Source organism: Notamacropus eugenii, chromosome 6 (assembly GCF_028372415.1).
Source record: "Notamacropus eugenii isolate mMacEug1 chromosome 6, mMacEug1.pri_v2, whole genome shotgun sequence".
NCBI classification, from domain to species: Eukaryota; Metazoa; Chordata; class Mammalia; order Diprotodontia; family Macropodidae; genus Notamacropus; species Notamacropus eugenii.
Window position 1 is genome coordinate 7,704,277 of NC_092877.1, and position 21,139 is coordinate 7,725,415.

The 21,139-nt window shown below is 42.6% G+C and overlaps 1 long non-coding RNA gene across 1 annotated transcript in view; it reads right to left on the reverse strand.

The window, feature by feature from the left end:
• LOC140510084 (uncharacterized) overlaps window positions 1–20,307 on the reverse strand; it is an 84,477-nt gene extending 64,170 nt beyond the window's left edge. The window contains exon 1 of the long non-coding RNA XR_011969085.1: window positions 20,082–20,307. This is a non-coding gene — a long non-coding RNA (uncharacterized lncRNA). The remainder of the gene's footprint in view (window positions 1–20,081) is intronic.
• Window positions 20,308–21,139: the final 832 nt, after the last annotated feature.

Consider the following 21,139-nt stretch of genomic DNA (forward strand, 5'->3'; position numbering starts at 1 on the left):
ATGGCATATGCAACCCTCACCTGCTGACCCTTTAGTGAAAAATTTGAGGGCTAGTTGCAAAGCACTAAGGACATTTGTGAGGCTGACTTTTTTTCCTTAGTAGTGAGTTTCCAGTTCAGAATGAAAGCTACTTTTGGGCAGAAGCCACAGCTCCATGGAGGGAGAATGAGCAACTGTCTGGTGGGCTAGATAGGGAAAGCATTTGCTTTGTTCTTAATCTGATAATACAAGTTAAGCATCATGGCTAGAGTGTGGAGCGAATATGTATATTCTGGGTTGGTCAACATTTTTTGCATTTATCTGCAAGTCCTATGCACAAGACTCTGAGCTAGCAGTTATTTGCAAGGCTAAATTAAAGTTTTAAACTGGATATTATTATGAGAATAATGTTTTAGCTCACATGGCTAAAAATTTAGCACATTGAAGCAATTCTAACTTTACTTTGGAAAGTTTAAAAAAGGGAGAATAAGAGAACAGGGAAAACACCCGTGTAAGATAGAAATTCCCAATCAAACTCAGCGTAGTGGCTGACTCTCGGAATGGGGCAAAGAGCAAGAGGAAGTCCGTGGATTCTTACTGGACTGGACCTAAAAGTCCATTCAAGTTCAATGGGGCTCCTTTAGTCCCAGATGATGGCCTCTGGCCTAATGAATTCCGTTGGTTTTAGCCCAGTGCCTGGCAAAAAGTAGGTTCTATATAAATGTTTATTTCTTTCCCCCTTCCTAGAGTAATTCTCACTTATGTTGACAAAGGGCCAGGCCAGAACAGACCTTCCTAAATTGCTGACCAGGAGAAAGATGCTACTGGGAACTTTGAGATAATGGTTCCCAATCGACCTGGGATTCCTGGGTCTCAGCAACACTCTCTGTGCTCCAAATTCAACCTGAAGAATTTCTGGGCAAAGAGGTACTTGCTTGGGTAAACTCTCATCATTTCTGGACCTCAAGAAAGAGTTTTGTGCATCAAATGTTGAGAGCAAACCTATTATAACATTATCAATGAAAACTATACATTTAATTGAAAGAAAGAGATGTTTTGAAAAATCTAGACTTTGGTCCCACTCTCACAATATGAGAGTGTTCCAGTTTCTGATGATTTTTCTATTTTCCCCTTCCCCAGCCCTAACCAGTAGCAAGTGAGTTCACTCACTCTCTCTAACTGGGACTGAGTGATTTCTGGGTTTCCCATCTGGTTGGGGGAAGTGTATGTCACAAATTAGAAGTTTTAGATTATATCAGTGAGAGAGATCTCTGTCTAATAAGTGTCATTTCTCTCTTGGACAAAGGTGGGGTATTGGCAAAGCTGTTTTTGCCTGGGTCTTCTAACCCAAAGTACAGCTATCTAATAAATTTTAAGGATTGGCTGAGTTCCAGATGACAGGTAAGACAGTTTATTTATTTAGGTTTAACTCAAGCTAGCACTTCTTACATGGAGACCCAGCCTCAATCTGAAAGCTGGACCATAACTGGTGCCAATGGAGGTGGAATGTGGGACAGGAATGAGAGGAAGGGAAAAGACTGAAATGAGGATGAGTTGCAGCATTGCAGAGAGTGCGAGGCAAAGGATAAACTTTTCCTGGGGGTTTGAGGGCTGGTTTGAAAACTCATCTGGTCTCCTCTTGGTCCTTGATGCTCCTACAACAAGCAAGAATGAAAGGGACAGGGGGTCAGCAATCCACACCATTGGGGTACACACATTTTGTCACTTATAGTACCTTGGAAACTGTGGTTCTAATTCTCCTCCTTCAGAAAGTGGGTGGTTCATCACAGGCCTTTCCAGTGAAATATTTAGGCTGGATAAGAGATAAGTTAAATGGTGGGCAGTCCTTACTGACAAGTGGCCAGGTACCAAGTCACACCAAAATGGTAGTCTGAGATGGCTGCCTATTCGGAACTCAGGCTTTTGGAAAAAACAGGTTCCTTGGAACTAACATTTGGGTTTTTGCCTGAATCTCTAACTTCATGAGTATCGGGAACTACCAGGGAGGAGACCCCCTCTGACAATGAAGAGCAATACATGCTTTGCAATTTAGACAGTCTTAAGAGTTGCTTATATTATTGAGAAAATAAATGAATTGTGTGAGTCACATAACCAGTATGGGCAGAATTTGAACCCAGACCTTCCTGACTTTGAGACTGCCTCTCATCCATGAATATGCTTTCTGGAGCTAATTTGTTAATCTAGAGATAACAGCTTCAGTTAAAACAGCTAAGAAAAGGGACTCAGAGCATGGACAACTCTCCTACTGGAGTCATTCTTTGAAGAGGCATTTAAGGGAACAGAGAGTATGTTGTAATGGGTGCTGCACATGGAGTCAGAATGATATGAATTGAAAGCCTGCCTCAGACTCTGTCTGGCTCCATGATCAAGTCAATTAATCAACATTTCTTAACTGCCTATTACTGTAAGTCATTGTATGACATGCTGAGGATATGAGTATAAAGAACGAAACAATACCTACTCTCAAAGAGCTTATATTCTAAGCCTTTTAGCCTTAGTTTCCTCATTTGAAAAACGGGAATCATAATATCACCTGCCTCATAAGGTTGTTGCAAAATCCAATGATAATATATATAAAGCACTTTGCAAACCATAACTCACTCCTGAGGTGCTGATTATCATTAATCTCTTATGAAATATTCCATTTAAGGCACCTGTTCTTACACTAGAGAAGTGTGGAGTTTGATTCAACAAACAGTTATTGAGTACCTACTACGTGCATGACTTTGTGCTAGGTAGGTGAAGTTTTCAGCAAAACTATTCACCAGAACCAAGATCAAAATTTCACTACCATGTCACAGTGGTAGAGTTTCAGATAGACAGCTGATCTCAGAGTCAGGAATACCCTGAATTCAAGTCCCAGCTCTATCATATACAGGATTTGGGACTTGAGGCACATCACTTAACCTCTCAATGTCTCAAGCAACTATCTAAGACTATAGAAGGTACAGGTGACCATCAGTATTTGTAGAAATTCCTCATTATGAGTGCCAAAGAAATCACAGGTCCAATAAAAAAAATTCTGCCCCAAAATGGGGAACAAGCAATGGATATAAGTAGGAAGTAGAGGCTAACCCAGGTAGGTTTTACTCTAGGTGCTAAAACTCTTTCACTGGGCACCGTTAGGCAAAGAACCAAGGTTGGTATGATAATGAACCAAAGAAGGAGTGGAAACCACATTACTTACCAGTGTCTTGTAACTGTCAGTGAGCTAATTAACAAAGCCTTTGATATTCTCCCTTGCTTAAATAGTCACCTTGTGAAGTAGAATAAACTAATGTCCTGGAAGGATCATCTGGCTTTGTTCAACACTAGAATATCCACTGGAGGCAGTCCATCATGAGCAAAAGAAATACATGTATATTCTCTGATTCCTACTAATTATGGGGAAATTGAACCAAATACCCTCTTCTTCTTAATTATAGGGCAACCCAAAAAACAAGGGAGCTCCCTGTATACGGGGCAGCTTAGGATCCCCCCAGGAAACATCCTCAACTAGCCTATACTTTATTTCAAACCAACATAGCAGAGCATGAAACATGGATAATTTCTCTCTCTCTCGAACCCAAGCTGGGAGTTGTGTTAGTCAGCTTTGTGGAGAAACTTCAATGAAGACTTCTAACTAGTCACTCAACTATTCAGATTTGCCCCCTGTAAAATAGGTTGACCTCCTTCACAGGATAAAGCAAGAAAACAGATGTGAGATACAGTAAAGTTAAGCTCTGTGAGGGCAGGGGCTGCTTTTATTTCTGCCTACATATCCCCAGCACCTACTATGATGTCTGGTACCTAGTAGGTGCTTAAAAATGTTTGCTAGATCACTGAAAGTTGAATAAAAAGAGAAAAGCTCTGTGCTCATGTGAGGTGGCATCTTCTTTTTCTTTATTACTTCTCATGGATATCCCATCTGTCCCAAACTGGCACATAGAAGGGGCCATTTGCCCCTTCGCGAATCATTGCTGAATCCACAAGAGAAAATAAGACCCAAATCCTCTGCTATACTGGGTAGAACAATCCCTTGGGCCTCCATGAAGCCAGCCCCACTCCATAGCTAATCCTTCTTTTCTCCCAGGTTGTCCTGGAGGTATTCTCAGACAGGGGATGGAGAGAGGTTTCTTAACTTTGAAGATGCCAGCCATCAGGGGCAACTGTGCCTGAGCTGAAGAGAAGCTGGGGCATTAAGAGCTTACCAGCAGCTCACTAGCTCCATTTACTTTGGCCCCTGAAGAGAAACCAATGATAACAACAAAAATGGTTGGAATTCTGAGAACCAATGGGGCAGTGTGGCTCATTGTATAGAGGTCTGTCCTTGAGATCAGAAAGATTCAAGTTCAAGACATGTCTTTGATTACAGTCACCTTTTGACTGTAATCATGGGCACATCCTTAAGTGAAGTCACTTCACTTTTCAATATCATTGTCATCTTTTGAATTTTCAAGTTATGTGGGCAGGAGATTCATCACTCAGATTTCTCTACTCTGACAAAACTACAGGTCTGGACTTGACATTAAATGAAATTATCCTTGAGGTCTACTCAATTCCATTAATAAATCTTCTTTGCCACTGCAGTGAAACAATATGCAAAAATGATCTTCCTGCTGAAGTCCTGAGCAGAGGTGTGAAACTCAGGAGCAAAACTCCAGAGTACATGCTGCCTAAATCAGATTCAAATGGAATTGGGAAATGTTTAATAAAATAAGCAAAAATACAATACAATAGAGATAATGCTAATTTGTGGTTTTCTAAGCCAATGTTCAGCCTGCATTTCTATTTGAGTCTGACCCCAAGGGTGGAGGGAAGAAGACCAGATTGATGGGAAATGTAGGGACCATCTGTAGGGAAAACCAATTTGGAATTTCTATCAAAAGCCAGTAGAGGGAGCCGCAGAGCAAAATTGCTTTTCCATAGCCATACTTGGCAGTTAGTCCTTACTCACTGCCTTTTCCTCCCTGCTGGCTATGTCTTGTATAGAAGTCAGAGCCATGAGGGACTTTTGTAAGATGGCTTAAGCCGGGCATGCTTTTGGCCCCTGTTTTCCAGGGAACATGGGTTAGGTCCTCCCTGGGGAGAATTGGGGTCCTTTGAGGATTTCCTACTTGTAGGAATGATCTGCGAGAGACCAAGGTGGGAGTGTCTGACTCTTTCCCCTCTAGAATGGGCAGGGTCCTTCTTACTGAAGGTTTGGCCTTTAGATTTCACATCTAGAAAGCCAAAAAAGCTGAAATTCAGTTCTAAGGTGGGCCAGTCTTAGGCCCTATCCAAAGGGGCTGACATTTCAGACCCAAAGCGCCTTGGTCCAAGGAAGTTCCAGGCCCTCAAGGATAATGTCTAGAGAATACCACTGGGGAACATGCCTCTGAGCAGCAGGGTAAAAGAAATCAGCCATCTCTGCTTTCAGGAACCTTTAAAAATATATCTCTGGAAAAACAAGATGAGGAATTTCTCCCAAAGACAGAGCTAAAATGGCCACTTAGGAGGATTCAGGGAAGATGGCAGAGTAGGTCAGAAAACTCTGGTCTCCAAATTTCCTCCACAACAAAAGACAGAACATTGCCTCAGAGGAAAGGTAGAGCATCGGAAATAAACCAAAGTCAGATTAAAGCACTTGTTCTTCTAAGACAGGAGTGGGGAACCTGGGGCTTCAAGACCACATGTGGCCCTCTAGGTCCTCAAGTGTTGCCCTTTGACTGAATCCAGATTCAGATAAAGAGCCCCACTTGATTCTTGGGAGAAGACTCTCAGGAAAGACCCCACCTCTGAGTGAATGCAAACACCTCCAGGCTGATTCTGTTGAATCAACCAACAATAAGCCTTAGGAGCAGCTGAGGTTGGGAGGCAGCCTTAGCCTTAGAAACTTTCATTTCACAGTGTTGACTGAGTAGGAGAAGATTGAAAGAACTTCCACTGTTGAGGGATGCCAAGCACAGCTGTGCTGATCAGACATCCTGGGCTGGGCTGTGGCTCTGGGTAGAAGGAGCTAGCACACACCTGGTGAGTGCAGTAGCAAGGGGTGGGGACCCTGTTGGTTGTGGGCACTGGCAGGAGAGCAGAGTCCATGCTTCCAGTTCCAGGGTGTAGAGGACAGCTGCAGCCATCAGAGGGACCATGGGAGTAAGAGCATTTGCCAGACTGCATGGCTGGGGCCCCCAGCCCTGGCTTAGCAATGGAAAGGTGATCCCAAAGTTGAGACCAGAACAGACCTCAGAAAATAACAGTAAGAAAGACCTGAGGCTTGGGGCATCATTCTCCATGCCTCAGGACTAGAACTTGATTATACTAATAATTGCTAAAAACAAAATAAAACAAAAATAAATAAATAAAAATGGGCGAGCAAAGGAGAAAGAACCCAACCATAAATAGCTAATATGGGGATAGAGAAGATCTGGGTTCATATTCAGAGGAAGATAATGGAGATTAAAAAGCTGCAATGAGAAATATCAAATGATCCCAAGCGCAAAAAGAGTTCTTAGAAAAACTTTAAAAGGATTTTCAAAACAAATAAGAGAGACTGAGGAAGAGTTAGAAAAAAAGCAATCCAAGAAAATCAAGAAACTTGTGAAAAGAAAGTCAGCCAATTTGAAAGAGAGAATCAAAAACTTCAGGAAGAAAATAATTCCTCGAAAACTAGAATTAGACAAGGGGAAGCTAATGATGACACCAAGAAATAATAAAACAAAACTAAAAGAATGAAAAAAATAGAGAAGTGAAATATCTCATCAGGAAAACAACTGGTTTGGAGAACAGATTGAGGAGAAAGGATATAAGAATAGTCATATTACCTGAAAATTATGATAAAAAGAATCTTGATACAATATTACAAGAAATTATCAAGGAAAGTACCCTGAAGTTCCAGAACAAGAAGACAAAGTAGAAATTTTTAAAATCCACTGATCACCATTGGAAAGAGATGCTAAGAAGAAAACTTACAGGACTGTCATAACCAAGTTTCAAAGCTACCAGGCTAAGGAGAAAATAGAAGCAATAAGAAAAAAAACAATTTTAATATCATGGAGCTACAATAAGGATTAAACAAGAACTAGGAGCTACTATACTGAAGGACCATAGTTTGTTCTGTACTATATTTTGTAGATCAAAAGAACTGGGGTTATGGCCAACGTTAACTTATCCAGCAACATTAAGTATAATCTTGAATGGAAAAAAGTGGACATTTAACTAACTGAAAGACTTTCAGGTATTTGTGATAAAAACAGGTAGGCTAAGGAATAAGGGCAAGTTAGCAAGCAAGTAGAAGGAAAGTAGAGAAGGGATAGGATGAGAAGGATAGTGAGGAAAAATAGGAAGGAGGAAAGTACGAGTGTACTTTAGTGTAGCTTAGAATGTGAATGGGATAAATTCACCCATAAAACAGAAATGGACAGCAGATTAAAAATTTGAATTCAAAACTATGTTGCTTTCAAGAATCACAATAAAAATGAGAGATACACACAAAAATAAAATAAAGGACAGGAGTAGAATTCATTATGTAAAAAAAGCAGGGGTTGTAATCACAATCTCAGACAAAATTAAAGCTAAAATAAATTTAATCAAAAGAGAAAAACAGGAAAACTACACTGTCAGCAATACTATTCAATATTGCTTTAGACTATTTAAAATAACTAGACAGTGTAAAATTCCTGAGAGTACACCTACCACAACAGACACATGAACTATATACATGAACATAAACATTTAAAACCCTTTTATACAAATAAAGTCAGATCTACATAATTGAAGTAATATTTATTGTTCATGGGTAGGTTAAGTCAATACAATAAGAAATGAAAAATGTATATTACTAATCTATTTATTTAATGCCACACCAGTTAAATTGCTAAAAAAAATTATCTTGCTGAGTTAGAAAAATAATTTTAAAAGTTCATTTGGAAGAACAAAAGGTCAGGAACTTCAAAGAAACCAGGGTAAAAAGATGTAAAGGAAGCAGGTTCAGTAGTATCAAACCATCAACTATAATATAAGTTGAGAGCATTGGAAGTGTAAAATGGATAATTTTGATTCCTTTAAATTAAAATTTCTTGTGTAAATAAAACCTATGCAATCAAGCATAGGAGGAATGCATAAAATTGATGAAAAAACTTTCATAGATAATCTCTCAGATAGGATATGATTGGGTTATGATACTGCTGTGGTATAGGAAATAATGAGCTGGTTGATTTAGAAAAACATGGAAAGACTTGGGACTTATGAAGGAAAATGCTATCCACCAAGACTTATATGAACTGATGCTGAGCAAAGTGAGCAGCCTCAGGAGAACATTGTACGCAATAACAACATTGTACTATGATCGACTTAGCTCTTCTAAGCAATAGAACGATCCAAGACAATTCCAAAGCACTCGTGGTAGGATATGCTATCCACATTCAGAGAAAGAACTATGGAATCTGAATGCAGATGGGAGCATGCTATTTTCACTTTTTTGTTTTTCTTTCTTGTGGTTTTCATGGGCTTTGGTACTCTGGACAATGGCTGAAAATATAGGAAGGACAAGTTCCTGACTGAGGATGAAGTGTATTTAGAAAGGGCAGGATTTGCCTACATGGGGAAAAGGGGACATTCGATTTGGATGGGAGTGGATTTGTCTGATCAATGTGATGATCTTACAGAAAGCAAGTTTTATTTGGAACCAACGATGGCCCATCACTTTCTATATTTGAGAATGTGGAATGCTCAGTCATCTCATTAAAAGAAGAAATGGCAACTCCTGATTAAGTCTTAATGAGCAGGACAGCTTGGCTTGGTTGGGCATCCCCCCCACCCACACACACACGACATCTCCAAAGGGCAGGGTTTTAGTAACTGAGGCTACTCTGAAGATGACTTTTGAACCAAACTTGAGGACAGATTCTTGCTTGGGATCTGACTTCTTCATCCAGATTTTGGGATTTCTTTTTCCTTTTGTATTTCCTCTGGAAAGACTGAGGGCACAGAAGGTGAGAAAGGGGATTTCTCTTCACACACACACACACACACACACACACACACACACACGGAACAGTTAGTGACTTCCTTGGTGTAGAGGGTAGATATGTTTGCCCACATGTTCTGAGACTGGAGTTCACAGCCTTGAACATTCTGGAACCTCTGCTTTATAGTTACAAGAAGGGCATTTTCTAAGCTGTGTGAACCCAGAATCCGGCCATCTCGCCAGAAAAGGCTGATTTCTCAGGTAGTGCCCATTTTGGGAGTTGTCTCATAAATTAACCCAATTCTTGAAAACTGGGAAATCTGGTTTTCTAGTGGGGGAATCTCCTGAACAGCATGCCTCTTGGAGAGAGAATAAGAAAGTTCAAGTGGCCCTGGAAGCTGCAGAAGCAGCCAAACTTACCTTATTCCCTAATCTCAGGACAGGAGGAAGCAAAATATTTCAATTTTGTTGTTGTTGAGTTGGATCTGACTCTTTGTGACGCCATTTGGGGTTTTCTTGGCAAAGATGCCAGAGTGGTGTGCCATTTCCTTCTCCAGAGGACCAGAGTTCAAATTCAGACTGTTATTCTCACTACCTCTGGGGTCTTAGGTTTGTCTCTCATCTGTAAAACCAAAAGGGTTGGGCTAGCTGATTTCTGACATCTCTTACAATTCTAAAGCCAAAGGAGCAGACTGAGGTCCAGTAAGATTAAGCGATATAGACAAAGGTCACACAGTAAATTAAGACTCACCAAGACTCACCCCTAGGTCTTTTGACTCCCAGCCTTTCTGACTCCTAATCTTTTTCTTGCAGCATGGAGATCTCTGAGAGTTAGCAGAGGGCACACTGCCTTTTGACTCCTGGTTGGCTTCTCTAGGAAGTGCATTTTTGGTGGGAGTGTTTTTCAGATGCCAGGCAAATCTGGGCAGGGGGACTCCCATTGCTCCCTTGTTAAAGAGCAGCCAGTTACCTTGCATTCAAAACAGTTGGTGTTTCTGTTGGGTCCATTTTAATCACAGCCCCACTAGGGAAAAGTAATCTTTCAGGCAAAAAAAAAATAGGCATTAAGGAGTGAGTAGGTCACCTTCTACCTCTCACTGTTGGCATCTAAAGGGTAACTGACTGGCACACACACTCACACAATGAATTTTTATATCACTGGGAGAATAACTTTTGATACATATGAAAGAGCTAGACTGGATGGCTGGGATTTGGGTTTGTAGCTCAAGGCCAGATTTCTCTGTGCCCTGGGAGGACAGGGTGCATGATGGGAACCTTCTTCATATGAAATCCATTCACAGTTACCTTTCATCTCTGGATGTGGGGAGAGAGAATGGACTGTCTCAGTACTTCCCCTTCATCCCTGGTTTCTACTGACTTGGCTAAGCTCTATTCATCTTGTAACAGTCAATAAATTGATGTCATCGCCTTTAACAAACGAGTGTAGTGGTGGAAAGGCTGATGGATTTGAAATCAGAGGAACTCAGTTTAAATCCCAGGTGTACCTCTTCTTACCTGGGTGACATTGGCCAACCAATTTCTGGGACTAATTTTCATAAGATCACAAATTCAGGGCTAGAAGAAACCTTAGAAACCATCATGTTTAACTCCCTCATTTTACAGATAAGGAGACTAGAGCACAGAAAGTTTAAGTAATTTGCCTGGGGTCACATAATGAGTGAGGCAGAATTTGAACCCAGGACTTCCTGACTTTAAGTTCAGTGCCCTATCCACTATGCCACACTGCCTCCCATCTATAAGACAAAGAGTTTGGAATATATGACTTCTACAATCCCTTTCAATTCTAAATAGATGATCCTACGTGTGGCAGAAGAGGTTATCCAAAGTTATATGGACATCTCTGGGTGAGCACGGACATATTCCACATTTTTTGGTACCTCCTTTCTGGATCCCAAAAGTGAATGTAAGTAGGTATGATGAGGGAGAGAGATGTGTAAAGAAAATCCAAAATTCTGGGGAGAAGTTTTTTCCCCAAAGTTTCAGGGCCCTTGTGTGGCCCTGGTCCACTTTAGTTAATCCTGGCCCCCATAGGGAGGCAAATTTAAAGAGAAAATAAGGAGGCTTTCACTTGATTTATAGACATATTGTACAACAGAACAGGGCTTTTGAGACCCTAGATGTCAGCAGCATTTCTTCAACCCTCGGGACCTCTCTCCCAACTTCTGGGTATACTGGAAAGAACACCGATTCTAGAAAGAGAAGATCTGACTCTGACCATGGATTACTATCTGTGTGACCTTGGGCAAGTCACTTGAACATATTCATGGCCTCCTTGACCATCTGTAAAGTAAGGAGAAGGACTAGTGGGTCTCTGAGGTACCTTCCAGCTCTATCTCTATGATCTTCTCATCCTAAATGGCCTTTCTTTAGATATAAGCACTGAAACAAATTATCTAATTCAGAAAATATTCTAATATTATTGTCTGGTTGCAGTTCAACAATTTAAGAGATACATAGGTTGAGTTTGGTTCAAAATGCTTCACTTTGTTTAAGAAAATAAAACAAGAGAACAGTTCTTGTGGTTTTTAATGTTTTCCAAAATTAATAGGGATAGGGACTGGATTTATGATTTTATTGGTACAGGAAATTTCCTAGATCAGGGTTTTCTAAATTGGGGTCCATTAATTTGGTTTTAAAAAACATTTGATAACTGTATTTCAATATATTTGTTTCTTTGTAATCCTATGTATTTTATTTTACGTATTTAAAAACATGCCTCTGAGAAGGGGTCCATAGGCTTTACCAGACTGCCATAGGGGTCTAGGACACAAAATAGGTGAAGAACCCCTGCTCTAGATGAATGGACTCAACCAACCAATACAGGTAGAAATTGGTAGATGCCACTTCATAAGTGGCACCATAATGCACAGACCACTGGGTGGGGAGTCAGGAAGACTCATCTTCCTAAGTTCAAATCTAGCCTCAGACACTTGTTATCTGTGTGACTCTGGGCAAGTCCCTTAATCCTTTGTGCCTCAGTTTCCTCTTCTGTAAAATGAACTAGAGAAGGAAATGGCAAAACACTCCAGTACCTTTGCCAAGAAAACTCCAAAAGGAGTCATGGAGAGTTGGACATGACTAAAAAACGATATTAGTCCTATAGTCTTTTTGACTCATCATTTTAGAGAGTTGCCCAGAGCACAGAGAGGGTAAGTGACTTGTGGTCACTCAGTCAGTATGTGTCAGAGAGAGGACTTGAACTCAGGTGATCTTGGTTCTGAGAACAGCAATTTATCCACTACACCCTGATGCCTGTTTTCTAAAATGACTATCTGGGCTAAGTCTGGAGCCCAGTAAGTCAGTAATACTCTCTGCCCTGATTTTGGAATGATGGTTCAATTAAGTCCCTGATAGGAATGGACTTGTCCGTTGCCCAATACTTAATCCTCTCCATCTGTTCCCATGGTCTTCCTGCCTAGATTCTACCAAAGGTAAAAACTTCAAAGAAATGATTCCTGTTGACCTCAAACTCCTTCTGAGGAGGAATAAGCCTTGAATAGTATCCAAAGAAGTGGGATATTGGGGATGGAGACTCTGCTCAAAAACGAGAGGCAAATCTTCAAATGGTTAAGATCTCCATCACTGGCGAGGTTCTATGGGAATCCTAATTCTGGGATGTTGGGAATCCTGAACTATCTGTGTCTCCTAAGCAGGTAGGAAATCATATTGTCATGGTTTGGGACTGAAACATAAGCAGGATGATAGCTATAATAAGATCCTAAAAGCTGGTTGCTCCAAGACTTTAGTAAGCCCTGTAGTATTAGCAGCACTCAGTACTGTGGCACTGGAGAGTGGTGGCTGTCACTTACATAGGATCTCTCATCCAAAGGTCCTGGGAATACGGTCCATTAATCATGCTCTAGTATCGCCAAAATTGCATCAAGTGTTCATGGGCCACGATAGTGCTTATGGAATCATCCCTTCCCTTCTAAGCATTAGACCAACAATTAGACCAATCTGCAGACTGGTAAAACTAGAGTCTAGATTAGGGCAAAGGGGGGCAGCTAGGTGGCACCATAGTGCACAGAATCCTGAGCCTGCAGTTGGGAAGACTCATCTTCACGAATTCAAATCTGGCCTCAGACCCTTACTAGCTGTGTGACCCAGGGCAAGTTACTTAACCCTGTTTGCCTCAACTTCCCCATCTGTAAAATGAGGTGGAGAAGGAAATGACAAACCACTCCAACATCTCTGCCAAGAAAACCTCAAATGGGGTCACAAAGAGTCAGACATGATCGAATAAAAACAATAACAGAAGGTAGAAGAGACTAATGATAATTCACTTTGCAATTTTAATAAGTCACAATTTTAATAAGTCTTATGTCATATGTGACATAAGAGCCACATAAAAGAGCAGCAGCTCTTTTTGTAGTGGTAAACAACTGGAAGCCAAGGGGTGCCCATTAATTGGGGAATAATTAAACAGACTATGGCATATCAATGGGATGAAATACTCTCATACACTAAAAAATGATGAAAGAGACATTGCAGGGAAGCATTTGTTACAGAGAAGATTTGTATGAAAAGATGCAAAGGGAAGTGGGAAGAACCAGGAGACTTATTTATAAGATAATGACATTATAAAGATAAACAATTCCAAAAGTATTAAGAATTCTGATCAATGAACCATGATTTCAGAGGACCAACATACTCCTTCCTCCCTACCACTGATGGACTTGAAGGTATAAACTGCGACAAGTATTTTTTGGATATGGCCAATGTAGGAAATTGTTTTGTTTGACTATGTATATTTTTACAAGTGTTCTCTTTTCCTTTTCCTTTTTTTTTCATTTGGGGGAAGAGGTGGAAAATAGATTTTTGTTAACTAAAAAAAATTAATCTAAAAACATTTAATTAGGATCATCAGTAGTCCTTGGGCCCATATTCAGGATTCTCCATTCCCTGTACCTTTCCAAACAGAGTAGTACTTGGAGGTGATAGCTTGATATATTTGTCCATAAAGAACCCCATGAAGTTGCTTATGATGCCCTGGGGATTCACAAGTGCACCTGTGAGTGCCCATACTACTGGATGTGGACATCCGTAACACCTCTTGGACAGTAGTCATCATGGCCTACTCTCTTGAATCCTCTGAGCCAAAGTATCAGAAGACTCAGTTTGGTTCTGAGCAGCTGCGTTTCTCAGATATGTTCAGCACAGGGGTCACTTACCAACCCTAAGCTGGCTGTTTCAGAAGCAAGGCTAAGGACTGCATCCCCCAGCATCTTCTTTTCCTGGACTATTCTGGTCAAGGGCAAACCCAGGTAGTTAATTTCTTAGAGAGGGTAACACAGTGAAAACAGTGCAGGATTTTGAGACAGAAGCATCTAGGTTTCTTGGTTCTGTGACTTATTACTTGAGTAATATGCAAGTCATTTCCTCTCATTCCCCATCTGTAAAATGAGGACAGTGGACTTGAAGTTCCCCTCTAGTGCTAAATCCTCTGACCTTTGAGCAGAAGGCTCAGAACAAAGTACTTGGACTTTTTCCTGATGGGAGAAGAGTCAAATAAATTCAAGAAGTATCTATGAAGTGCCTACTATGTACAAGAGGCTATGCCACTGTCCCTAAAATAACAACCCTTTGGGCCCAGAACAGAGGGAACTAAGAAGGGACTGTGAAAACAGGATAACTACCCTTCAACGTGCCTATTCTTCTCTTGGCAAGATTCTCAAATCCAACGACATTGGGCAAAACCTTCTCATGTTACATAGTGAAAGGGTGCTTTCAACATAGCTGGAAGGCACTACACATGGACCACCAAAGTTCAGTCTCGCTCAGCCAGAAACCATGTCTCACTTTGTGATTATAAAAGATACCTGGGAAGCAGTGAAATGGGAGAGAAGAGGGATTCATACATCTGAGTATGTGCCCTATGCTCCATAAATACTTATTGATGGACTGGTCTGTCAGAAGAATCACAGAGCTGCCATTATCGTTGACTATCACAGCCCATGTGTCCATTTGGTAAAAATGGAGGGCCAATGAGCTTTCCTGCTTCCTGGGTGCCAAGCCATTTCTCAAATGGGTGTTCCAAATGGGTTCCAAAGTGGACTGGGATGGACCAGCCCAAATCCATCTTTACTACTGGGGAATAAAACCTTAAAGGTTTGCATCCTACTAACGGTGGGACAATGCCTCTTCTACATGGGACAGAAATTTAGACCTAGAAAAGACCTTAGAGGTCATTCTAGTCCAACTCTTTAACTCCAGAGATGAGAAAACTATCCATACATAGCCTAAAAGAATGCTGGGGTTTCCCCCACCATTTTAATTCAATTCTATTGCCTCTCATATCTCTCTGGTGGCCCCTCATCTTGCCTCAAAGACATCAGACAGAAATAAAAGGGAAAAAACAAGAAGGTTCGTCATAAATTAAATTGAATAAGAGAAGAGAGCAGATAAAGGTGTGAGGGAAGAGATGAAGGGGATGAAAGGTTTTCCTCATCCTTGGTTTTAAAGACATTTTACCCTATGGCTTTTGCCATTCATATCAACAGCTAAATTCAACGCCCATAGTGCCACCTCCGGGTCACTGTCATCCTGGATCTCCAGAGCTATGGGGCAGCTTTACGTGTGGTAGAAAGATTTTTGTCAGATTCTTTTAGATGGTCATTATGTTGGTACCAAGATGGTAACCCGCATTTGCCCTTTGTTTGAAAGATGACAAAAGTGAAGCTCAGAGAACGTCATGGTATTGGAGCACATTGCCAAGCACACTGATTATTAGGCACAAGCTAGACCTTGGATTCTAGATCTTTCAGGTTTGGGCCCCACCCTTTGGATTTAGTTGGTCCTGGAAAATGAGGCAATGGGATCTCTTTTCTCTACTTCTCCTCTCTTCCCCCTCTCCCCCCATCACATCTGTGACATCATCACCAAGAAACAGGTTAGACCATTCACCAAGTAGGATTGAAAAAAGAAGAGAATGCAGAGGAGCAAGATTTGGGGGTGTTGGGAGGAAGGAAACAAGCATTCATGAAGCCCCTACTATATGACAGGCACTGTGTTAAGTTTTACAAATATTATCTCATTGGGTTCTTACAACAACTTTGGAAGGTATCCACTTTTATTACTTATCCCCATTTTGAAGCTGAGGAAACTGAGGTGAGTAGAGCCTAAGTGACTTGCCCAGGATCACACGGCTGGTAAGTGTTTGAGGTTGGATTTGAATTCAAGTCTTTCTGACTCGAGGCCCAGTGCCCTGTCTAGTATGCCACCTAGCTGCCTTGGAGTTCGGAGGGTCAGATTCTTCCCTGCTTCTATATAAAGATAAGTACAGCTGCTCGAGGGAAAAAAGCAGTTGTTGACTCCTCAGGCCAGGGCTTTTACTCTATAAATGCTGGGAAAGCCAGGGCCAAGCCCTGGTAGCATACTGCTGTTGGATTCTGTGAATCAACTGTCGCATTTCCTGGCCTCTAGGGGGTGCCACAGTGCAGAGAGCTGGGCTTGGAGGCAGGAAAATCTGAGTTCAAATCCAGCTTCAGATACTTACTAGCTGTATGGTCCTGAGCAAGTCACTTAAAGCTCTGCTTGCCTCAGTCTCCTTAACTGTAAAATGGGAATAATAACAGCTTCTCTCAGGGTTGTTGTGGGGATTACATGAGATCATATTTGTGAAGTGCTGCCTGGCACATGGTCAGTACCGAATAAAGGCTTCTTTCCCTACTTCCCCCGCTCACCTTTCTATGAAATAAAAATGGATTCTAGCATGCCCTGCCACAAAGAGACTGCGGAACATGGCTCTACCAAAGGCGACAAAAGTTTATAAGATGGTAGATTGAGAACTGGCAGAGACCTTGGTGGACACCCTGTCTGTCTTCAGGTAAATTGGCCAACATGACACGGTACATGTCAATGCCAGAATTCAAACTCACTCTTCCTGCTGTACCAGATGTATGCTGGGAGCCCAGCTGAACCTTCCTTTACTTTCCTCATGAGTGGGATGATGAGTGATTCCCTGTCTTTCTCTCAGGACAAGCAAAGGGGAAGGAGGCTTGAAGCCCTAAACTGTGTGAGTAAAACCAAGGCAAACTTCGGCTTGTTGCATGACTAAGGTTATCAGGCTACTTGCTGTCAACACATGTCCATAATCACAGATCTCAAATAAATTTCAGAGATCACCTGGTCCAGCCCCCTGATTTTAGCAGGGAGACTGAGGTCTTTTAGCATGTTGAGATTGAGAAATATTAGACACATGCTCCACAAACTGCCCAGAAAGCCAGGAGGGTTTGCCACCTCTTCCAGAGGACCTCCTATGTTGAACTTATGGCAAGAATCACCTAAGATGCACAGAGGTGGTTGGGTTGAGTCACCAGAAGGCATGCACATATGGATGAGGTCACAGATCCCTTGGAGTATAAGGATGTGTATGTATACATGTATAGGATGTGCATATGTGGATGCTTGTACCCAAAGTACCTATTTTTATGTTTACATATGAAATGAAAATGAAGGACAGCCCTTGACAAGAACCTGTAGCAAGGTTTGAGTCTAGTACATGAGGATTCCCAACTTTGCTGATGGTATCTTCAAAACTAGGTTGAAAAGCATAATAAAGAATTTACACCCAACTCTCAGCCCTCCTTAAAAATCAAGTCCCAAAGTCACAGGAAGCCAGTGAGTTTTGTTTCTGGGGGGAGGAGGGCAGAAGGGGAGGAGATGGCTAATGGTGAGCGAGAGGGTTTTTTTGGTTTGTATTTTTGCTTTGTCATTTTGGCTAGAGGGGTTTGCAGGAGACATCAGAATCCAGAAAAATGCAAATGAGACATGGGTATAGGTAATCATATGGCTTAGATCATCCTCTTATTCTCCTGGTGCCCCTAGTGGAGAGAAGAAGCAATTTCCCCTTGGGAGGGGCTGCAGGAATGATGTCATTGCTTCCCAAAGACCCTCAGACTGGTCAAGAGCCTGGCAAAATAGACAGCAAATGTGGCAAGAGGCCTGAGCACTCCGAGGCTCTCTTTCCCTTGAGTGAGCCCCCTCATAGAGGGATGATGTCAGACTAGCTCCCTGATTTAACCCCCTGCTAAACAGGGAGATATTGGGAGTCCTCTGCACCAAGCCAGGCCTCCCACCAGAGAGGCTCACTTCTGAAGCTGAGGCCTGGTGGGACCGAGATAGATGAACTTGGCTTATCAAAGGTAAAGTTCTGGGCCTGCTAGCCCCATCTTCTTGTCCAGCCCTGTGGCCTCTGCCCTTCACTTCACACTGGGGCTATCCATGCTTGATGCAGCTTCATTATTCCAGTCCTTGGACCCTCAGAACATCACGCTCTTCCCCACAGCCTTCACTTACCTCTCTCATCCTCTGGCTGCCACCTGCTCCTTAGCACTGCTCCATCCCCAAGCTATGACCCCTGATGTGGTCCTAGAAGAGGCTAGGAGAGGCTCCCTGATCAAGCATCCCCACTGCTTTCCCCCCTTCATATCATACCCCAACCATCTGAAGTCCCCAAGCCTAGAAACCAGTGGGGGTCTTGGGTACCAACATCTATCTCCAACCAAAGGAAGCTTCCCTGCTCCCTCCCCACCTCCATCGTGCCCCATTGCAAGCAGACACTCAGACTGTGCCCTCAAATGACTGCCATGCTACTGGACTGCTTCATCTCTCAAACAGACATCCAGCTTTCCCCCACCCCCAGATAGAGCTGCTTGTTGGAGTGGTGGTAGTGATTCAGCTTTCCTAGAAGACATTGCAAGAGAGAACCCTGCAGCAAAGCCCGCTGCCCTGCTTCCCTCGATCAAAAAATAAAATCCTGCTCTCAGACACATGGAATTCCCGTTGACTTTAGGTGTAAGATAACATCGGGAGCTGCATCCTTCCCACGGATGGCAAAGCTCCTGATGAAAGGTTCAAACGCTGAAGTTCCTCTCATTCCCTTGTACATCCCCTGGATAATTCGAACTCAAGTCTCTGGGGTTAAATGAATGGGTGTTCAAGCTTCCCCTCTTCCCCCAACCCGAAATCCTTTTATGACAAAATACAGCTCCCTTCCCTCCTAACAATAACCTCCCTGGCAGATTTACCAAGCTTAGAAAAACCCTGGAAAGTCCGTTACAACTAATCTTCTCAGGAGAAACACTTGTTGATAACCACCTCTCCATGTGAGGCTGCGGTCAAGATTAGCAGGAGAGACGGGAGATATATATTCAGAGACTGATTTTCCTTCCAGGCCCACCCTCACTTTATATGCAACTCTTGGTCTGTCTTCTCCCCATTCTCCCTGCCCCCACCCCCCAGCTTCCCTTCCTTTATCCATATGTCTATTTTGGCTCCAACTTAAAGATGCCAGTGATCAAAAGCCAGAGATCCCCCATTTAGAAAGGACTTTGGCACTGAGCCAGCACCCCCTCCCCTTTCCCCTACCGTCCTTGCAAATTAACCCCCACACCCTGCAGAGAGAGCATTTCTTGTCTTAATGCTGCAAAGTTTGCCAGGCACAAATGTAAGCTGTTTTCCCGTTTAAAAACAGCTATAAGAAATCATGCATAAAGATTTCCCTCTACAGGTGGTTGTAGACTGTAGCAGTTTCTTGTTCTGGTAATGGCAGTGGGCTCAATTTTATTTTATCATTAATTGGTGGGTATTATTTTGGTTACACCCACTAAGGCCCCAGTATTTCCCCCAAATGGTGGGAAAATTATCTGCAAGAAATGCCACGTTCATGCTCTCTCCCCCAACTAGCCCTTTCACTCTCTCCCCAACTTTCTACACTTTGCTCAAATGCTGCTGACTTTAAGCCTTTCTGGAATTAAATTTTAATGTGCAAGATAATTACAAGTCTGAGGTTATTTGTTGATTGGGAGCTAGTCCAAAATATGGGCAAAGTAAGAAGTGGCCACCCTAGAGATTCCCTCTCCCAAGGAGGCAAACTAGTAGGGAGAAAAGGGAACAGGAGTATCTCCTTCCCAGTTTAAGCCATGAGTAAGTCTTGTAATTGACATCCCCACTGCAGAAATCAAACACACAGGACACCCGGAACAACCTGTTCCAACAATTTGTAAAATGCACTTGTTTGATGAGAAAGACAGTGATCATGGCTAGCTACATAAGTCTGCCCCTCCAAACATTTATCAACTGACACCATAAACTTTGCAAAAGCCAAACACAACAGACAGTTCACAGTGGAACCTACCTTTGGAAAAAGGCTCCTCACTTTTTTTTTGCAAATGTTTTCCCATCCGCAATCCTTACACAGATTTCTAGGGAAATTTGGAAAGACTGGTGAGGGGATGGGAGAGGTGAGTGAAGCGTTTTAAATGCACCACGCAAATCGCTCTGGATTTCACGTAATGTGTCTGCACTCTTCCCGGGAGCAAGGCAAAACAGTTCGTTGTTCAGTGCCAGACTTGGAGAGAGAGGGAGGGGGAGGGGAAGAGGGAGGGGAAGAGAGAGGGAGAGGAGGGGGAGAAGAGATGGAGAAAGAAAGAAAGAGGGGAGAGGGAGAGGGGAGGGGGAGAGAGGAGAGGGAGAGGGAGGGAGAGAGGAGAAGAGAGAGAGAGAGAGAGAGAGAGAGAGAGAGAGAGAGAGAGAGAGAGAGAGAGAGAGAGAGAGAGAGAGAGAATGTGTGTGTGAGAGAGCAGGCAGCCCCCTCCCACGCACCCACCCCCACACATTCAGGCACCTCCTGAGTAACTGATCAGAGCCCAAGAACTCATCACCCACGTTTGAAAACCCCGTTTGGGGACCAAATTGCAATGCACGCCTCTCTGGGTCTATTTATAGACAGCCCCTAATGATATGCATTGCATTCAGAACGTAAATGTGTGCCTCTGTGCGTGTGTGCATGGATTACATACGGTTGCTTTGACAGGTATGATTTTTTTTGAACTGCAGTGCGTCTGATTGGATCTGTTTGGATTCCTCTTGCCCACTTTTTTGCCTTTGAATGACATGCATCAGTATTCTTGGGGTTCAGATAGGGGAGGTGGTGAGGGGTCTCTGCTCACAGCACCCTCGACCTCCCCCCGCCCCTGCAAAGCTGGGATATTTGCAGAGTTGGGGCTGTTTGAAAAGCCTCCCAGCTCTGGCTCTGTGCAGCACACTTGGTTCCAGCAGTTTTGTGCTATTGACCTGCATTGACGTCAGTGCGTCATTAGGTCTCCCTTAGAAACACTGACTTTCAAAAATAGTATCAAATTAATTCAGTTGGAGCCTGGTGGAGAAAGGCTACTAGCTAGAATCAGCCATAAG